Source organism: Gekko japonicus, unplaced genomic scaffold (genome assembly GCF_001447785.1).
Source record: "Gekko japonicus isolate JY-2015 unplaced genomic scaffold, Gekko_japonicus_V1.1 scaffold127, whole genome shotgun sequence".
Taxonomy (NCBI): Eukaryota; Metazoa; Chordata; class Lepidosauria; order Squamata; family Gekkonidae; genus Gekko; species Gekko japonicus.
Window position 1 is genome coordinate 183119 of NW_015170891.1, and position 15883 is coordinate 199001.

Here is a 15883-nt window from a genome sequence, read left to right on the forward strand (position 1 = left end):
TTCTTCCATATTGAGGCTTCGTAAAGTCTCACTCCAGAGCACACAAATCGTGCCAGGGTAGCGTACTGGAGAAATTGTGCATCTTGGTGCCCATAGAAGAATGAACCTTCCATCTCTTCTTTCTCCAAGACTAGAAAGTGTAAGGTACTAACTAGGAGTGGGGTATCGTTTGTAATTTGAATCTATCTGCAGAAGAGTTGTGTGGCATATATAGGGATCAAGCAGTAACTGTACCATGTTCCAAAGCAGTTTTATGCACAGTTCACAGGCACTCTGCCACATCCACACTGCCATTAAATCAGGAGTGGTGCAAAGAAACTTCCACAAGCTGACACTTCTTGCAGCCACCAGTCATGTGAAAAGTGGTTTTGCAATTATAACCCACCATCTCTGTCCAAAGCCACTTTACATGATATGATCCAGGGCACTATCGACAGCATTCCGGACATTTATCTGATGCATATGAACATTCATATGACAAGCCACAGTTCCAAAACAGCAATTTGCTAGTTTACTATATCACAACCATGTGAATCTGATCGTGTTCCTGAAGATCAGAGGAGGGCAAACAAATGCCATATCAAGTCTGCTTGTACGTCTATGCAATCATACTTGGGAGCAAGTCTTATTGAATTTATTGAGGTTTCTTTCCAAGAAAATGAGCATCCAATCCTGGACATAGTAGATTAAATGTTGTCCATCCTTGCTCTAGGTGGCATTGTTTAGCCAAGTAACTGAGGTTCATAATCATTAGAGCTCAATTCCTATGTCTAAGAGTTCTCACATACAGTTTGGCCAAATTAAACAAGACAGGTATTGTAACCCTCAAATATTTTCCCAAGCCAGATGGTGAGATTGAAATGCCTGTATTTTGTATTTGTGCAGGCATTTGACTTTCTTAATACTTATGCTAAATTCATGTACAGCTGAATGAGTGACAGAAATCTCACACTTATTCAGGTGCTTGTCCTGTAAAGTGAATGTGCATGGGTTCTTCCTTACAAATTAGACGGAAGCACATACATGCATGATGTGTCTTCACCGTCACATGGAATAGTGCCACTGTATTCAGGGATAAGAAGCAATCGTAGCTGAAAGTGAACTGCTGGCTGATGGAAGGAGGCCGAAGGATTATCTCCTTTCGAAAGCAGACAGAGCACATCACATTCCCACATGCTATTCCAAGCCAAACAACAACAACAAAACCAACTCCCCACCACTAAGCAGTAAACCTTTCGGAAGGAAAAGAACTAGGAAGTATTGGATTGTACAGCCAAAGTGCTGGATGCTTTGTAATCAGTGTTGTCCAAGATAAATTAATATGCCATTTATCAAAACATGCTTTTTACCCTCAAGCACACACTTGAAGCGTGGAACAGAAGTGAAAACTCCATTGACAGCAACTCTGAGCATGGTCTGCTGATTAAACAATTGAAACCAAGGCATGATTTAAAGCTAATGCTAGCAAGGCAAAAGAACTCACCAATGTGACTTTGCCCTCACACCAGATCTCATTTAAACTGGGCAGCCACATATGTAAAGTAGCTACTCCTGCAGAAACTGGTAGACCTGGCACATGTGGTATTAGAGTGCTAATTAAACCTGCTTTACATGGGGACCATCCCAGTTTAAAGTCTCATGGAGGGGGGGGGGGTTTGCCTTGCCAGCATCATGTTTAAATTAGGCTTAACCCAGGCATCCAAAGATGGCAACACTGAACAAGAGCTTTTGGGCTAATAGACATATTGCTTTGGTAATACTGGAGTGAAATCTGGGGTGTGTGGGCTGCATGTAAATTTCATGAGCTTGGCTAAGGCCTGTTGTGCTTGTGCATTCCCCTCTCTCCTTCCCTTGCATGCAGAGTGGGATGGAAAGCCTCCTGGTTTGGGAAGCTTTCCATTTGCCGTGACATCTGAATTCGAGCACGTGGGCCAACAACTCCAGTTGGAGTCCTTCCTACAAATTGGAATTCAAAATCCATGTTTTAATCCTGCTAATAAAGTCCTGGCTTGTGGGAAAGACACAAATTTCACTTAGCCCAGGGGCCTGCATTCCGTATCATAGTTAATTGGAAGTTTACTGATGGCAAAAGAGTTCCATTTCCCTTGTGCCATGCAAGGGGAAAGAGGAGGAGTGAGGCAGTGCCCAAGCCTAGCGACAAGTCAAGTTCAAGCCTACTGCAAACAAATCATGGTTTGTCTGTGACATCTGAGTAATGCCCTGAATTAATCAGCCTCCCCACAAGTACAGACTCTGCATGACCTTGGAAAAAGTCACTCTTTCTTCATTTCAGTTGCCTACCTGTAAAATAACATTGACCTGCCTCATCATGGGGATGCTGAGAAGGCATATATATATATATAATAAAGATGATAAACCACTTTGCAAAATAAGAGTGCCATGTTTGTGATAAGTGGTCAACTCACATTAGAAATAACATCCTAATGATAATAACACTTCACCAATGAACTCAATAATGGGATGGGGGAGCTCTCCCTCATAAGAGGTGTTTGGACAGAGGCTGTACAGTCCTTTGTTGGGGGACGCTCTAGCTTTGAATTTCTTGCATTGAACAGGAAGTTAGCCTATCCCAACTCTGTGATTCTGTTCTTACAATACAATTGTGTCTTTTGCAGAAAGCCATGGCTCAGTGGCAGAGCACTTTCTTTCGATAAAAAAGACCCAGTTTCAGTTGAAGGACTTCGGGTTGCAAGAGCTGAGAAAACCTTATGCTGTGGAGAGCTGCTGCCAGTCAGAGTAAACGATTGCTGGGCTAGATGGACCAGTGGTCTGACTTAGAATAAGACAGCTTCATGTGGACCTTTCAGTACTCCTATTGCATTGGCTCCACTTGACTTGAAACAAGCAGGACTTACTTCATTTGCATGATTTGAAAAGGTACTGCATTTAACACTTTTAACATTTTTAATTTAACATTTAACACATTTAACACAGTAGGAGCAGTGGAATCTGCCAGTGCAGATGTAGGAACTCCCATCACCTCTGAAAGATGGTTGGAGTTGTGTAAGACCTTGCCTCAAGGGCCATACATCTCATGTAATCTCCAGTGTAACAGTAACTGGTCTTCCCAGGTGACCATCCTTCAGATGCTCACTTCACCTTCAGCTCCACTGTAAGGCTACCTATGCAGAGAGATCCATGTTAGAAGAACACTCCAACATCAGGAACAGCCCACTTCTGAGTACCCACGTTTTCAGAGGCACTCAGTGGGCTAGGAGATAGCCAGCAATTATTCTGAGCTGCTTCTAGTGTCACACTAAGAATAGATTCTGTAGCAACACCAGCTTGGGACCGACACAGATGCTATGGTCAAGTTTCTTCTACAGACTGCAATTCATTCTGGGTACAAGTCCTTGACAACCACGACGGTATAATCACTGACCTCGAGCCAGACATCCTGCAATGTGAAGTGAAATGGGCCTTAGAAAGCATTGCTAACAACAAAGCTAGTGGAGGTGATGGTATCCCAGCTGAGCTATTCAAAGTCTTAGAAGATGATGCTGTTAAAGTGCTGCACTCAATTTGCCAGCAAATTTGGAAAACACAACAGTGGCCACAGGATTGGAAAAGGTCAGTATACATTCCAATCCCAAAGAAGGGCAATGCCAAGGAATGTTCAAACTGTCGCACAATTGCACTCATATCACACGCTAGCAAGGTCATGCTCAAGATCCTACAAGCTAGGCTTCAACAGTACGTGGATAGAGAACTGCCAGAAGTACAAGCTGGGTTTCGAAGAGGTAGAGGAACTAGAGATCAAATTGCCAACATTCGCTGGATTATGGAGAAAGCAAGAGAGTACCAGAAAAACATCTACTTCTGCTTCATTGACTATGCTAAAGCTTTTGACTGTGTGGATCACAACAAACTATGGCAGGTCCTTAAAGAGATGGGAGTACCAGACCACCTCACATGTCTCCTGAGAAACCTGTATAAGGGCCAAGAAGCAACAGTTAGAACCGGATATGGAACAACTGATTGGTTTAGCATAGGAAAAGGAGTACGACAAGGATGTATATTGTCACCTTGCTTATTTAATATATATGCAGAGTACATCATGCGAAATGCTGGCCTGGATGAATCACAAGCGGGAATTAAGATTGCTGGGGAAAAGATCAACAACCTCAGATATGCAGATGATACCACTCTAATGGCTGAAAGTGAAAAGGATCTAAAGAGCCTCTTGCTCAGAGTAAAAGAGGAGAGCGCAAAAGTGGGCTTGAAGCTCAACATCAAAAAAACTAAGATCATGGCATCCGGCCCCATCACTCCTTGGCAAATAGAAGGGGAAGTCGTGGAAGTAGTGACAGACTTCACGTTCCTGGGATCCCAGATCACCGCAGACTGTGACTGCAGCCATGAAATTAAAAGACGCCTGCTCCTTGGGAGGAAAGCGATGGCGAACCTAAACAGCATGATAAAAAGTAGAGACATCACCCTGCCAACAAAAGTCCGCATGGTCAAAGCAATGGTATTCCCAGTAGTCATGTATGGCTGCGAGAGTTGGACTATAAGGAAGGCCGAGCGCCGAAGAATAGATTCTTTTGAACTATGGTGCTGGAGAAGACTCTTGAGAGTCCCTTGGACTGCAAGAAGATGGTCCATGGGGTCGCGAAGAGTCAGACTCGACTGTGCGACTGAACAACAACAACAACAACAACAAGTCCTTTTTGTTATCAAGGGAAGAAGCAAAGAGTAAGTAGCAATTCTACCTGTCCACACCACCTGCATCTCTCTATTTTCATCTGCAAGGCATGCTTACAGACCTGTAATTGTTTAAAGAGAAACTTTGGAAATGTTGGAAGACCATAAAATATCTCTCTCGATATATTGCACTGGTTTATGGCTTGCCTAGAAACTGGAAGTTCTTTGGATGATAACAGTATGAGACTGTTTTCTGGTGCAGTGGTTTGGGCTGTCTCAAAGCAGCTCGTCTGTCTGTCTGTCTGTCTGTCTGTCTGTCTGTCTGTCTGTCTGTCTGTCTGTCTGACTTATATCCCACCCTATCCCATGATGGGCTCAGGTCAGCAGTCAGCTCACATTGTAGAACCCCGAAGGCAAAGCAGAATATGGTTTCACCAGGCAACAGTACAAGGAAAGATTTTATTACACTTGATTCGAGGAAACAGTATCAACACCAACCATTTCTTTCACTCACACACACATTAAAAAGTCAGCAATATGTGTGCAAGGCAAGTTCAGAAGAGTCAGAAATTATGGTAGCAAGCTGATTATGTGAAAGAGCACATTCAGACTAATCAAAGAACTACTGAGATAGCAATTGAAAATATGGCTGGCTCAAACCATAAAAGCACTCCAGAATTATTTTTCCAACTATTGCCAGTCAGATGCTTGTGGGAAGCCCACAAACAGTGGGGATAACTAACCAAAACCCAACCTTAATCACCTTTATTCTTTAATATAGTTAATAAAAGCAATCCAACTGCAATATTTGGTAACAACAAGAAAGTTTGGACCTAACTATTACTCTGGCAATTCACTCTTTCAGTTCCCAGGGCAGAGACAGGGAGAGAGTGACTTAGCAGACATGCACCTAATGGAGATGTCTCAGAAACTGAACAGTTTGCCTGCTCCTGAGCAGGCTTGCCCCCAGGTGGCATCTCTGTACACAGCATTTCTACTTTCTGCCCCACTGCACAGTCTCAGTGGTTTGAGGAAGGCTTTCAGATTCTATAGAAGCTCAAGTCCTGTGTTTGTGTGAACTATTTCATTATCAGGGACTGCACCTGCTAGGCAAGTGCAAAACTTTGCTTATACCTTTTGGCAGACAGCGCTGTACAGTTAGGGAAGAGACAAGAGGTTTCAGGCCTCAGTTCCTGACGGAGCACACCGGAGCACCACTCCGCCAATCAGGAGCCCAAGGGGCGGGCACATAAGCCCCACCCCCTGCTCCCACCAGCCATCAGTTGGGACACGGTGGGGGGGCGAAATGTTCACCCGCCTCCCTGAGCCCAGGGTGGTGGTGGCCTTGGACTCGTAGGGGCAAATTCCACCTCTCACGCGAGAGGTCATTCTGGCTCCCCCAGCTCTCTTTCCCGGCTCCTTAAAAAGTTATGGCGGCAGCTGCGACACCCGCGCGCACGGGGGGAGGGGAGGAGCGAAACATTCCCTTGCCTCCCTGAGCCCCGGTGGCCTTGGACTCGTTGGGGCAAATTCAACCTCTCGCGTTGCTGCTCGGACATCACACGCAAGAAATCATTCTAGCTCCCCCAGCCGTCGTCGCTGTTCTCGGCGCGGGGGGGAGGGGAGGGGCAAAACGTTCCCTTGCCTCCCTGAGTCCTGGGGTGGTGGCCTTGGACTCATAAGGGCAAATTCCACCTCTCGCGTGTGATGTCGGAGCGTTGTCTGGCCTCTGCATTCCTTTAACGAGGCAGCCCTGAAGCTTGGGGCGGCGGGAGTTTCTTTGCATGCAGCTTGTGCGGCTGGCTTAGTGCCTCTTCTGCTTGCCCACCTCTCGCCTCTGCACCTCATCTTCTGCCAGGCATGGAGGAACCCAGCTCGTCCAGGCTTCTTGCCTCCTGATGCCTTGGCCCTCTGGTGCACGGGTGAGTCCCCAAAGTTTGACTCTTCCTCTACAAGTCTCTGGCGCTGGAGGTATTCGCCTCCTTCCCTCCTGCCTGCTATGGCTGCATAATTGTGAGAGATTTCTTAACATAGTGTTCCTGCCAGGGAAGCTGGGGACCCTGCCCATGAGTCTCCATTTCATCCTCACAACAACCCTGTGGGGTAGGTTAGGTAGAGAAGGGGAGATTTGGCCCATGGTCACTCAGCCAGCAGAGTGAGAATACAAACCTGGGTCTCCCCACATCAATCTGCAACTCTGACCACTGTGCAGTGCTGCCTTTACTGATCTGTAATGTTCCAGAGGTGTTGTAATGTAATACTCAGTTTCTCAAACGAGTGTATGCCTGTCTGTTGGTCCACTTAGGAAATTTGATCCTGGTTGTGTGGTGGGCTAGTTGTGGCAAATGGTAGGGAAGCTCAGTATTTCTGTATACAGTTGTAGGGACTTTATTGCAATGTGCTATGGCCTGATATTATGTTCTTATTCCAGTGTGGGGTGTGTGTGGGGCAATGGAAGCTGAGTGATAGGGTCTCTCCAAGTGATTGCCAGAAGTGAGATGCGTCCTGGTCTTGTGTCTTACAGATAATCTTACAAATAGTCCTTTGCATTTATATCATGCTTTCAACTTTAAAAGGATCATAATGCTGATTGTGTGAACTTAGGCAAATCACGAGAGGTAGAGCAGGAAGGGTTGCATCAGTGCTTAGTTCTTGTGGCCCTTTCTTACATGCCCAGGGAAATGCTGATCGCCGCTTTGGGGCCAGGAAGCAATTTTTCTCCAGGCTAGTTTGGCCCCCAGTGATCCTGGAGGTTTTTTTTTTTATCATATTCTGGGCGTGGAACAGGGGTCATTGGGGTGTGTGGGGGTATTGGTGAATTTCCTGCATTGCGCAGGAGGCTGGACTAGGTGACCCTGGAGGTCCCTTCCCACTCTATGAGTCTATGATTCTATAATTCACCCAGGCTGGCTGTGGGCATGCCAGCACTTCTGTCAGGCAGAAGCACCTGAGATCCTCCCCCTTCCCTTTTCCTTCACCCAACTTGGAGGTGAAGGGAAGGGAGAGGGGGGAAAGAATGGATCCCAGGTGCTTCTGCCTGTCAGAGGGGCTGGTACACACTTCTGGTGATGTCAGGGGGTGTGGCATATGCTAATAAGTTATGCTAATGAGCTCCTGAAGCTCTTTTTCTACGAAATGACCCCTGGGTTTCATGTTTTGCCCTCCCCTCAGTGACAGGCAGTGAGTGGTAGAAACAGGGACTAAGGCTCCCCCCTCAGTAAACGCATATCTAGGCAGTGTGATGTAGTCAACTAGGTGTTGTACTTGGGAGACCCCTCTGCCCCTGGGCCCAAAGCATGGAGGAAGGAAGCTTGGAGGAAGGGTGGGATTAATGTGGCAAGTAGATAAATCAGAGATTAGGAGGAAGCAAAACCCTGCCACCTCCCATGGCTTACTTTGGGTCTCCACTGGGGAGAAAGATGGGGTATAAATGAAGCATATAAATAATGAATAGCTAAATAACTTCAGTGCTTGAAGTATTCCAGCCCGACAGGCAGATGGCATAGCCATTCTGCCAGGGGCCGCCTTTGCCGCCATTGAAGGAGGAAGGGGCAGCACGTAGGCTGGGGTCAGCTACGTGTCTCACGTGGGGGCGGAGCTGGCGGATTAAAAAGCCGGCTTCACACCCGACTAAGCAGTTCTTTGAACTACCTTGGGGACTGCATGGATCGATCGGCCGCTTAAGTTCTACGACTTGGGGCTGGATCTCCAGGGCATGTCTTTCGTTGTGCCCGCCAGTGGGGAGCCACACAGGTTGGCTCAAGCTGGGGGGGGTGGTGGCTCCACATCCTACGACTGGGGAAGGGTCAACACTGACCCTTGGCCCGGATCGCGCCGCTTCACATATTTGCCCTTGCCGTTATTTTCAACTGTGGATTAAATAAAGTGGCCCATAGTTTATCCCACTTTCTGTGTCTGACTCTTTATTCCGAGTATGGGGGCCAGGGCTATTTTTGGGCAGGAACGCACAGGAACGGAGTTCCAGCTGGCTTCTAAGTTGGCCACACCCAGGAGGAACGCATTAGCATAATAGGCCACACCCAACAGCAGAAACTCATTAGGATTGGCTACATTAGGGGTGTGTGGCCTAACATGCAAAGGAGTTCCTGCTACAAAAAAGTCCTGGGTTTGAACAACAAACAAGGTAAACAGAATAAGAAGCAAAAGGTGGGTGTGGCTGGATGAGCACACGTCTGGTAACATGGGGTGTGGCCTAATACGCCAATGAGCTGTGCTGTCAGGGGCATGGCCTAATATGTTAATGAGTTCCTGCTGTTGGGCGTGGCCTATTATGCTACTGAGTTCCTGCTGGGCTTTTTCTACAAAAAAAGCCCTGATGGGGGCAATTGTTTCTGGCCATGCTCTAATACTAAAAGTCAACCTGGCTGGGAGAAATGTGCTTCAAGGGCTGGATATAGGGTGCTTGCCCACACATTTCACTTTTATTCAAAAAATAGATCCCTCCACCACAATCATCCCAAACTTTGGGATGCCTCAAGAGGGGGTAAAACTAATTCACACCAATGTAAAAAAACCAATTCATGTCTCTGTATGCCTGCTGGGCAAGTGAGAATTGTAATTGCATGTTTCCCTGAAATTTGGCAAGTATGACACCTTGAGTATGGGGCACAATCCATGAGCATATCAATTGCATGGGGAAAAAAGAAGTTACAGGAGGAAATGCGTGTCCCAATAAAACCAATGTAAATTAATAAAGAGTAGGAAAAAAGAATCCAAACAAGAGTAATAAATACAATAAAGAAAATAGATACAAAACTTAAAGAACCAAGAAAAACAGGTAAAATCTCAATGTGTATCCCTAACAGGAAGCACATACAAGCAACAGCCCCTTTAATCTCCAGCTTCTGGTATTCAACGGTAGACTGACACTGAACCTGGAGGTTCCATTTAGCTATCACAGCTAATAGCTGATGAGAGACCTCTCCTGCAGGAATTGCCTTTGATAAAACTTTTATAACAGCTCTGCTAGAGACTAGTATTTTTACATGTTCATAGGGGTGAGGAAACAGAAGACCATATGAACTGTATATCAGGAGGGCTCCCCCCCATTTTGCAGTACTGTTTGTAACCATTTTCAAGGGATCTGGAAAACATGAGCCTGCTGGTCACCTAGAAAAGTCTACAGAAGGGGATACATCTGATGGGCTTTGGTCCATTAAATCGTCTGCTGCAATCAAGGTTGGGTTTTTTTAGAAAAAGCCCAGCAGGAACTCATTAGCATAATAGGCCACACCCAACAGCAGAAACTCATTAGCGTATTAGGCCACACCCCTGACAGCATAGCTCATTAGCATATTAGGTCACACCCCAAGCCTTCCCTTTGCTTGCCTGGGTGCCCGTGGCTGCAGGGAGCCCAGGCAAGCCCCCCCTTGAAGGGAAAGCAAGCCGGCCCTTGGACAGGCCGGGGAGGCATTTAAATGCCTCCCTGATCCTTCCAGGGCCCCCCAACCCCCCGCCCCTGAGTTGCCGGGGGGTTCACTCTCCAGGCCTTCCCTCTGTAGCAACGCATGCAGAGGTTTTGGCTGTAGTGGGCGTGGCCAACTCTGAAGCAAGCGAAAACTCCTTTCCTGTGCGTTCCTGGCCAAAAACAGCCCTGGCCACAATACATGTTAGCCTCTAAGGTGTCACATGTCTCTTTTTAGGTTTGGCTGTAACAGACTAACAGGGCTACCCCCTTTGGAATCTACAGAAAATTATCTATTGAATAAATACTCCAAAAAAAACAAATCCACTGCAGTATGTCCAACAAGCCTGGGAACTTGGCTTAAAAAATACTCCCTGGCAGGATACACCTGCACAGAGCTTTTCTCAGGCTTACTTCTGTTGCCATCCAACATGCATGTATCATACAGGGTTCTTCCAATCACATCATGCATACTTTGGGTCAGGTAAAGAAAGCTTAACTTGTGGGACACACACACCTAGGCACATAGCGGGAGAAAAAAAGAAAATGGATTTAAAAAACAAACACACACCTGACTAACCTACACAAACTTTCCCATCTTGTGCCCAAGACTGGATCCCAGCGCATGTTTCCTCCCTCAAGAGTCCCATATGCCTCTGGCTCTGAAACATGGACGAATCCTCTCCTTGTTCCCTTGGCAGCCTCTAATAGATTTCTTGGGGAGCCTGCAAATTATTCCCAACTTTTACTGTGCATTAGGAGTTAAATCCCTACAGGAGGGGAGGTCAGCGTGGAGGTGCTGGAGTCCACCGTCAGACAACGCTTAGGTTACTCGTGCCCCACTTGCTAGAGGTCTAATTCAGCCAATTAGACTCTGGCTCCCTGCTTGCCATATTCCTGCTCAGGGCCATTTGTTTGTAGACCTTCCTCAGGACAAGACTTCAAGTGCTCTGAGCTCAGCAACAAGCTGGGGCCCACATGCAAGATTTATACTCAATTTTCTGCCTGAAGAGGCAACTGTCACTCACGCCTGATCTTTAAAGATTATGCATAACCTGATGAGATGTAACAGTCAAGGTAGTTTTGGACAACTTAGACATCTCACTAAGCAGCAACAACACACCTGCACTAGTTGCAAACCTGCCACTTCACTCAGTGTTGAAGCAACTTTATTACCATGCAATTCAGCTGGTCGCCAGCTTCCATGTTTCAGAAGCGTGCCAGTATTTAATTTAAGGTGGAAGGAAGGCATGCCAGGATCTGTCCCTATTCCCCAATACTTGGGAGGGGGGGGGTCTCCAGTAATTTCTATACATTTTGGAAAGGCAAGAATCAACTCCTTTTATTACAGTTTAATCCCACTCTTCCTCCAAAGAACTCAGAGTGGCATACACAATTTTATCCTCTCCTCCATATTATCCTCCCAATAACCCTGTGAAGTAGGTCAGGCCAAGACAGAGTAGGTGGCCCTTGATCAACCAGTGAGCTTCTCTATTGGGTAGGGATTTGAACCCAGATCTCCCCAGTCCTAATCTAGTACTCTGATTATTGTACTACATAGACTTTCTGCACAACAGAATACTTTGTTCTTTATTTGGTCATGATTTGGAACTCTTTACCAGCTTTAATTGAATGCTACAGCCATTTAAAAAACCTCTAGAGAGTAAATATGCACATAAACAGTGTACAGTGAATTTTTTAAAAGATTGAATGGAGAGTAGTTTTGCAGTGTGGCAGCCATGAAGAATATTAAGGTGCATCAGAGGAAGATGTTCATGTCCATGGAGGGATGGAATACAAGAGGGTCTCATCTCTTTTATGCCAGATCTCTTATAAGGATCTGAAACTCTTAAAGGGGTCATAATCAGAGAATAATATAGAAGCATGTTATCAACCATTAACGATTATAGTGCTGCACGGATTAATGTTAAAACATTTATTGATACTGTACTACAAAGACTATGGCTACTGCAGATCTCTGGGTGCCATTTCTAGTGGATTTTTTTTTTTTAATCGCTAAAGGGAAATTTCTTTTCTCTATCTTTAGTGCAGCTGCTCCATACCCAGGAATGCAATTCAGCCTATGTAGAAATAATGCACTTGGGGGCCCGTTTTTAAGCTTGTCCTTATCCTATACAATTAGACACAGAGTTCTAACAATGAGATAAAAACAGCCAATGGGAAAAAATATACTTACTGAAAGTTAATTGAAAAAATTGACATAACAGTTACCTAGGCCAACTCAGGTCCACACACAGCAGAATATGGTAAAATAATTCTGAATGGAAAGAAAGGACTGTACCACTTCAGACTGCACGTGGGGCCACTCACATCTTTAATCCTCTTCCATGTAAAAACTCCCTGAAAATAAAAAGGTGGCACTTCAGGGAGAATGGAACATTGGCCTTGTTATGAGTGTTCCTTCTACTGGGAATTAAGGAAGTCACCCCAGCTAATTCCTGTCATTAGATCTGGAGGTAAAGCTACTGTCTAGCTTTATAGCTCCAAAGGTGGGAGGGAAACACCACCCAATCAGTTTGAGATTTCTGAAGCCAGAATATAAAAAAACCTCAATGAGAAAAATACTATGAAATAATTTTATCCCTGTTCAAAGAGCTGAGGGAAAGCAGCTTGTGATATACAGAAAAGAACCAAACCATATAAAGGTAGTAGGTAACCACGGGTCATTTCATAGAAAAAGAGGTGCAGGAGCTCATTAACATAACTTATTAGCATAACTTGTTTGCATATGCCACACCCCCTGACATCACCGGAAGTGTGTCAGAAGGCAACACCCACCGCTGCCTTAAGTTAGCTATGACTTGCCGGCACTTTCCACTACCGGTTAGTCCTTAGGAAACAATTTACTGTTCCCAGCTATGAGGGCTGGACAGGCTGCATACCCCCCTTACCTCTAAGCCAAAAGAACACACATGGTAGCTCCAATATTTCAATTGCAGTCCATCCTACCACCTCAGTGCAGTACCACCTCACTCTACTGCATGTTTAGACCCAATTTAGCTGTTCTCAGGGTTCACTATGAATTTACTAGCAAGAGCCTAACAGCCCTATTTGATGTATAGAGTCTGCAAAAGAAAAGAAATACAACTTATCCTTCCTGGATAAACATGTTTCTTTTGCAAATCTGCTGCAGATTCTTCCTCAGCTGTACTCCAGTTGGGCTACTGAATCCACACACACACCCTGGCCGACTTGTGAAGCATTACAGATACCAGAAATTCAGCAGATGGCGGACAGTATAAAGCAATTGCTAACATGACAAGTTTAATTGCTTAAAAGTCTCTAGGGCTGGGTCCTATAAAGACCTTATGCACTTGCATAACTTTAGTTAATGTGTGCCACTGAACTGACTTCAGTTAACAACTGTGTAACATAATAAATGGGTTAAGTCTCTAAAGGGCTGCATCCCAAGCAAAAGAAAGTGGAGAAAGATTAAACGCGCTAAATTGAGAGTCTGGTGAAAAACACGAGGTCCTATATATATATATATGACCTAGGACCACACACACATGGAGGGCAGCTAGGATGAATCAGAGGTTCTACTACATATAGCAGTGTATAGAAAGGACAATTTCTTTATGCCATAATGTTGTCTGTACTGGGAGAAGATGCAGCTGTTGAAGTTCCCTCTTCCGCACAACAGAACCTGACATCCCAATGGTACAGGGGGAGGGGGAAGACATTAGTATGAAAATAGATTGAAAGGCCATATTATTCTTTTCTGTGCCCCAGTGAGCAGAATGCACTTGTTCCTCAGAACCCAAATTACATCCATTGTAGCTGACTCTGTACCTAACTTATTGCTAATTAGGTTGTGAATTTTTTTGAAATTTAGAAATGAAGATCACTAAACACAGAGAACTTATTTTCAAGCAAAAATGTATAGGATCAGACTGCCTGACTGTACCTAAAAGAACATAAGAGCAGTACTGGATGAGACTGAAAGTCCATCTAATCCAGCAGACTGTTGACAACAGTGGCTAGAAAGGTGTGGGAAATGGAAGCCCCCAGGCAGTATATGAAGACCACCGTTCCTGCTTGTTCTCTGCCTCCAGCAACCAGATTCAGCAGCATACGACCTCTGAACATGGAGACTCCATTTATCCATATGGCCAGTGAAAGAAGAATTCTCTTTTTTTTTAAGTACCCATAGGTACACTTTTATTATTTTTCATATTATACACATATTATACACATACATACATACAACATACAAACACACATAAGACATACAAAGAGATCAGTATATTTTATTACTCTATTACCATATTTAAAAAATGTCTTAAATCACTTTCTAAAGGTTTGCTTAAGTTTCTGTATAATCTTATCTTTTTACCATAGTTTCTATTAAACTAAAAGAGATTAATAATACCAAAAATTTCATTACTTTAAACTATGCATTTATATTATACCAGGCATACAGTTTTTTCCACGTCTTTTGAAATGTTGGGTCTGTTGTCCCTCTCATCAACGATGACAGTTTGTCATTTTCAGCCGTCTCCAACAGTTTATTCACATATTCTTGCTTCTTTGGTGCTTCCATTTCCCCCCAATATTTTGCATATAATATTCTTGCTGCCGTAGATAGATGTACTATCAAATATCTATAATCTTTATCAAAATCCTTGGGAAATATGTTTAGTAGTAATATTTCTAGCAAAAATGGTATTTTAGATCTCAATATCTCTTGCATCATCTCGTGGATCCATCTCCAGTATCTCTTTGTTACATCACAGAGCCACCACATATGATAAAATGTACCTATCTTATTTTTACATTTCCAACATTTATTTGAACAATTTTCATTCTGCTTAGCAAGTTTATCTGGTGTAATATACCATCTATAAAACATCTTATACATCTTTTCTACAGTCTCCAGGTGGTAGCTGGAGAGCTCCCGCTATTACAACTGATTTCCAAGTGTCAGAGATCAGTTCGCCTGGAGAAAATGGACACTTTGGAAGGTAGACTCTATGGCATTATACCCTGCTGAGGTCCCTTCCTGTTCTAAACCCTGCCCTCCTCAGGCTCCACCTCCCACATCTCCAGGTGTTTCCCAACCTGTAGCTGGCAACCCTACCAGTGCTGCAACGGCCAGCTGTGGCACAGCTGCACTGCCACTAGTCAGCTCCCTAAGGGGGAAGTTGTGTGGCAGCTGAGTGGGGGTGGGGAAGGTGGCCCAACCATGCTGCAGGCTGCTGCCACGGTGGCGGTCATGGCAATTCCACCCCAGTGTTCCTTCCCTGCATTGTTGCAAAGTGGGGGAGGCTCCAGAGGCAGGGCAGGTGGGACAATGGAAGCTACATTTGAGGGGGCAGAGCCCAAGACCGCATCACTGGCAGGGGGTGGGGGGGCAGTCCAGAGGTGATGGCACCCCTGGTGGCATGACCCATGACCCTGGCAAGCCCCCGTGAGGCGCTAGTTGGGAGGGGGACACTTTTGGGATGCCATTTCCAAGGTGTGGTCTGGGGTTGCCCCAGACTGGTGGCTCACATCCGGAGTGAAAAGATCAGTGCCCCTGGTGGAAAAGGATGATTTGGAGGGTGGACTCCCTGGGCTTGCACCCCATGGTGGTCCCTGTCCTCCCCTGGCCCCATCCCCAAATACCCAGGAGTCTCCCAGTCGGGATCTGGCAACCTGCCTCCCCTATAATGGAACAATTCACAAATGTTGTATGCACTTGTTGCTCTCACTCTCACCAACATCCTTCTTTTTGGAGTTGGGGGATAATTATCTAGTACTTTATGCAGATGTTTGCAGGATCAAGGCAAG